This window comes from Pholcus phalangioides, unplaced genomic scaffold, assembly GCF_987345545.1.
Source record: "Pholcus phalangioides strain wild (caught in Gottingen) unplaced genomic scaffold, Ppha-v1.0 ptg000015l_1, whole genome shotgun sequence".
NCBI classification, from domain to species: Eukaryota; Metazoa; Arthropoda; class Arachnida; order Araneae; family Pholcidae; genus Pholcus; species Pholcus phalangioides.
The window spans coordinates 78,416,481-78,422,480 of record NW_028301608.1 but is presented as its reverse complement, the minus strand read 5'-3'; positions in this window follow the sequence as shown (position 1 = coordinate 78,422,480).

Sequence of the window (6,000 nt, the reverse complement as noted above, 5' to 3'; positions counted from 1 at the left end):
CTAGGCTTTGGCAACGATTCCAAGATAACGAAAATGTCAGTAGACGTTACAGTGCAGGTCACCCTCGAGTTACAACGCCGAATGAAGACCGGTATTTGGCAGTAACTGCCAAAAGAAGCAGACAGAGCACAGCATACGACCTGTCTCGTCAGCTATCTGCAGCCACGGGTGCCACACTTTCAAGGCAAACCGTGTACAGACGTTTGGGAGATATTGGTCTATATGCTCGCAGGCCTGTCAGATGTGTTCCGCTCACGGCAACTCACTGTCGGCAGCGATTAGCCTGGAGTAGAGAACATGCAATGTGGACATCGTCACAGTGAGCTTGTGTGATGTTTTCCGACGAGTCCAGGTTTAGCTTGCAGTCTGATTCACGTCGGACTTTCATATGGAGAACGCCAGGTACCCGTTACCACCAAGACAACATCACTGAACGACACCGTTACGGTGGTGCAGCATTGCTCGTTTGGGGTGGAATTATACTGGGTTCCAGAACAGATCTGCATGTTCAAACCGGAACCATGAAAGCCCAAATTTATCGGGACATCATTCTGGAACAACATGTACGTTTGTTTAGGGGTGCCATGGGCGCAGAATTTGTGTTTATGGATGACAACGCCCGTCCGCTCCAAGTTTAAATGAGACCAAGATATTTTGTCTGAGACTTGGGTTGCAATATGGTGTGCCCCACTGTGATCGTGGTGTACGACGGGAGTTGCCTGCTTGCAAACCATATGAAGTTACATTTGCTCTCGTTTAAGAGGAGCCGTCACCGATCTCGTCTTTTCGTACCATTTCTTGCAAGTTCCCCAGAGCTTTTCTGAGGGTTCTTGGATGCCACAGGATTAGCGAGTCGTCAGCATAAGAAACTAAAATTCCTCTTTTGGGAATGACTTTACATATGGTAACAGGATTAAAGAAGTGACAAACCGTTGTAAAGGCATATACACGTCTGAAACGCATTGCTAGGGAACCACGGTAACCAAAGTAAACGTTGGGAAAGTGATTGTTGAGGCCCAAAAACCATTGGTGCCCGACAGTTTTTTGCCCATTTGGGGCACTTGCTCTGCTCTGACGAAATTTTAAAGTAGCCTATCGTTCAAGTCGGATCAAATTTGGTGTATATGCAAAATTTGGTGACGATCGATCTAAAATTGTAGATTTGTATAGAGAACACACACACACACACACACACAGAACATCAATTTTATCTTTGACTTGGAGCAAACGTCGTAAACGAATGCCTTGAATCTGAGGATATAACCCGTATGGAATGGCCAGCATTCTCACCTGACTTGAATCCGATAGAGCATGTGTGGGACATGCTTGGCCGACGAGTTGCAGCCCGTCAACCACCTCCTACATGTGCACCGGAACTTCGGACAGCATTGCTTGCTGAGTGGAGTCCTCTTTCCCAAGATCAGATCGATAATTTGATACTCAGCATGCCTAGGCGTTGTACAGATTGTATTTCATCGCATGGGAGATATACAATGTATTTACTATTACATGGTTGGTATGATGGTTAAGTTTTTGTAAAGGAGATATTTTTTACAATTGCTCCAGGGAGCAAAAATCGTAGTTTTTATGAATGGTATCATACATACACCATCGTTTTTGTTCTTTATCTTTTGTTTAATAAATGGGATTTATGAATAAGTAACGTTTGTTTTGTTTCTGAACCTTTATTTGCCGGAGCTGGCATTATCCTCAATTTATGGACATGAGTGTAGATGCTTGATCACCCGGGGCAAGCGTGCATTTTGATGCCCTCTTATAATGTTGAAGGAGAGGCTTCAGAATGAAATTTGCGCGGCCTCGGGTCTAGCGCGCGGGGCACGAGACCCGCCTGCACACCCCCCCCCCTAGTTGCGGCCCTGATCAGACGTGATCGGAATCAACTGCATTTTCCTTTCTTTCTATCAGTTTAGGTTCTTCGATGGAATCAAGTAAATTATGAAATTTTATCACATTTTTCCGAGCCATATTTGAGAAGAAACCTGATAACAAAAAATATGATATAATCGAATCCCGTTATAACGAACTCCAAGAGACCGGAGAAATCACTTCGCTATAACGAAATTTCGTTATAAACGAATTCTAGGTTTATACATTGTTCCCATATGTTAACTTATCTGGGGATTAGAAAAATGTTCGTTAAAACGAGGTTTTTCATTATAACGATATTCGTTAAAACGGGATTCGACTGTGGATACTAAATTGAATACTAATCACAACTTCGCTTAGGCCAAGGCCCCCGGTCACACTTTTTACGAGCCCTTGTATGGTCAATATATAGCGTAAAAAACTAAAAAATGATGAGAAATGTCCCGGGCCCCAGGGCTAGAGTCTTGTCAGCCCCACCTTTGATGGGGACCATGGCCAGTGGCCCTCCGATCTTTTTCAGAGGCCTGCTGACCATTTTCAGAAATTATAGCTACCTTACATAGAAAAAATATTAAATTCCAAAAACAAGAAAAATAGTTAAAAAAAGCTCTGACCACTGAAATCTGTAATGCTGTATTTAGTTAGAAATGTGAGTGAGATGCTTTCCAGAATCAATATTAATAATTTTGAATGTTTTCTTTTTTTCTTTTTTTGACACAAAATAAAGTGTTCCAGACTGCTACGAAGCTGGGTTGTAAGAAATCTCGGCAACGGGATAAGTCCAGTGGCCATATAAGTCCAAGTTCTGGCGTTCATTCATTCAGAATCAATATTAATGCATTTGAAACATCAAAGGGGGGTCGTCGGGGGACCCTATGATTTTATATAGGCTACGTATTTCGAGAGGCCAAACTCTGCATGTAAAAGTAAAGGGGGTCAGAATTTTGCTTACTTTTGTTGACAAGGGAGGGAGGGGTCAAAATTTGATAAAAATTTGCTGACGTAATACTTGAACGGCTCCAAATTTCAGATTTAATAAAAGAAATAATCGATCAAAAAGAGTTTATTAATTAATGAAATGAAGTTATTTGATAATAAATAAAAATTCAAATTTAATGAAATAAATATATTCAGAGCTATTAGGTCAAATGCACGTAAACGGATGGCATGCAAGAAATAAAAAACTAATGCTCCCTATTTAGATTTGTGTCTTTCATGAGTCGCGCAGGAAGTCACCATATTGGTTACCTGGTCTCACTGAGCTATCAGTGCCTGGTCGACGGTTTGTATGTCTCTCAAAGAAAGAGGGAAATATCACGTGATCCAAGAAGCCTTGTTGCCGAAAAAGAAGAAGCCCAAAGTATTTGAGTTTGATATGGTCAGCTTCGTACTAATGCTATTTGAAGTCCATGTTGAAACACTGCAGTGCTTACTGCCATCTATCCGGAACTTCGAAAACGTTATTAATGAATCAACAAACAGGAGAAATGACTCATGCTGCTATCTATTATTCAGAAATTGAACGAACAAGCCATCAACTAGTACTGTTTTCTAACTATAGATGACAGCAAATTTTAGATATACAGTAGATATATTTTCTTTGAATACTAGTTATACTATACTATACTATATTTGTCCGGATTTTATCTCAACAAACATGGCGGCCCGCTTCTTGAATTTGCAGCCAATCCATAATTCAATTTTTCTGGCGATATTGATGATACAGGCTTATATAGATGTAGCAAGCTCCCCAAGTTGTACAAAGATATAGATCTATATCGTAAAATTTCAGTTTCCAATATAGATCTATATCGGACCACGATATCGTTCTGGCTAAAAAAAGACATAGTCAGAGATAAATAGATCTATATCGTGAATATGATATATTCAAATATATATACTTCAAATTTTAGACGATAGATGGTGCCCTTTCAGAAGGGATTAAAAAAAAAAAAAGAGTGTAACTTCCTTCAGGTGGGTGGGGCCCATGTACCCAGCAGAACTCTTAACGATCTCTAACTCCGTATGTTACCAACCCACCACTTCAGCGCTGGTTACTGGTTGTTAATATAACATTAATTCACAAGTAATGGTTTTTTTACTTGTATTTTCAATCAAATTTATTCATTTTCATGTATGCATAAAAATTACAAAATAGAAATTGTGAGACATATTTATCATTTTGAGGCAGATAATTGAAAAACTATATTATAATTAAGGATATTATATATAACACAAGAAACAAATTAATGTATTGTGTAGTATATTAATTATTTAAAATTATTAATTTATGCTAATAAAACAAAAAATACAGAATGAAAAATATGCAACACAAAAAAGTTAAAATTCTCAAAGTATGGTAAAAAAAGAAAACATCAAAGGAAAAAAAATAAATAATTTAAAGAAAAACACACACACAACAAAAAAAAGAGCAAATTTTTCTAAATTGAAAAATATGTGCAATTATGAAGTGGCAATTAAAATCAAAATTTCATATGGAAAATGATTCACTCAAACGTTTTTAATTTCCATTCAAACAAAAACACTCGCCTTTAAATTTTCTCCAAATTTTTATTTGAAGGCAATATTTTTATTTAAAAGAACACGATATGTTGATATATCAGCATATTGTGTATCTGATATATATCTTTGTCAGGTTCACGATATAGATGTATGTCATGTTCAGGATATAGAGCTATGTCTTCTTTGATAGATCTATATCAGGTCTATATCGAGAATCTGATATAGATCTTTGTCAGGTTCATGATATAGATCTATGTTTTTCAAACTATATTAAAATAATTTATTGTCCCAAGTTGTTGTCCTTCAAAGTAGAGATTATTCACATGGAATCAAATATATATTCGACTGAAAAATTAAAGACTTGATCAATTAATATCATAAATAATTTGCACCATATAGGACAAGATCGTTCTATATCATAGTTTTATGACATCTGATGTTCCTATGACATTTCGATATATAACAATGTGGTCCAGATATTGTACTATATCGTTGTGCTACTGGGGTCTCCCTAAAATGAGCCAGTTGGAAAAAAAAAATTAAAATACACGCTTCAATGGTTGTACAGATAACTGACAAATACAAAATAATCTTTAAACGTACATTGCCGATGCAAATACGGTCGGTCTTGACTCACTGTATGACCTATATAATTTCATAGTGTGACAAATATTTCTTCGAGTTTACTGCCATCTAGTTTTGAAGGATGATACCCGATGCAAGTTTTATTTTGTTTTATAAATATTAGGCGGCAGCAGCTGTTGAGTGATCTGTTTATTTTTCTGATAACGTTTTTTCCATCTACCAATACATAGCACCAAATGTTTGGACGTTGAATTAATATTCAAGAACTAGTCGAAAAGAAACTATTGGTGCAGGGTTGCGGGGGGTGTCCCAAAATTATTTAGGGACCATTTTCTGACAATATGACCAGTATTTTTCTTGATATGCCGTGGCCCGACCTTATCATCAGAATTCCCCCCCCCCTTTTTTGTGAAACTTACTTCAGTTTGTAATCTTCATCTAATCTTCTCTTCATGAACGAAGTTAATTTTCATAATTCACGAATTATATTATGATAGTTATGCTCTAAATATAATTTCATATAAATATATATTTATCTCTCATAGGTATCATGTTCAATGTTTTCAATATTAAAAAGAAAAACAATATTTCGCCAATAGATCTAGACAGCCAAAATACGGGAATGTCCAGCAGCAAAATACAGGTCATATGTTCACCTTTTTATATTATGTGTTTGTTTGACGATTTAATGTTTAACGTGTAAATTTGTTAAATTATTATTTTTATTTATATTCTCTTTTATTTTTTCATCAATTTATTACTAGCTATTTTATGGCCGTAGTGGTTTCCCATCTCTGTAATTGGGCTCAGCCTGTTGAGATGTACAAATAAATAACAGCGACGTATTGCAAACAAACGACTAACTTTCTCCTGAACTAGATGGCCAATTTGGTTTATTCTAGGCCTGTTCGAAAGCTAGTGGAATGGACGTTTTTGGCAAATTTGGCCGATTGTAGCTAGAAGGGTGTTTGTGGAATTGGTAATTAAAAATTTTAACGACAATTC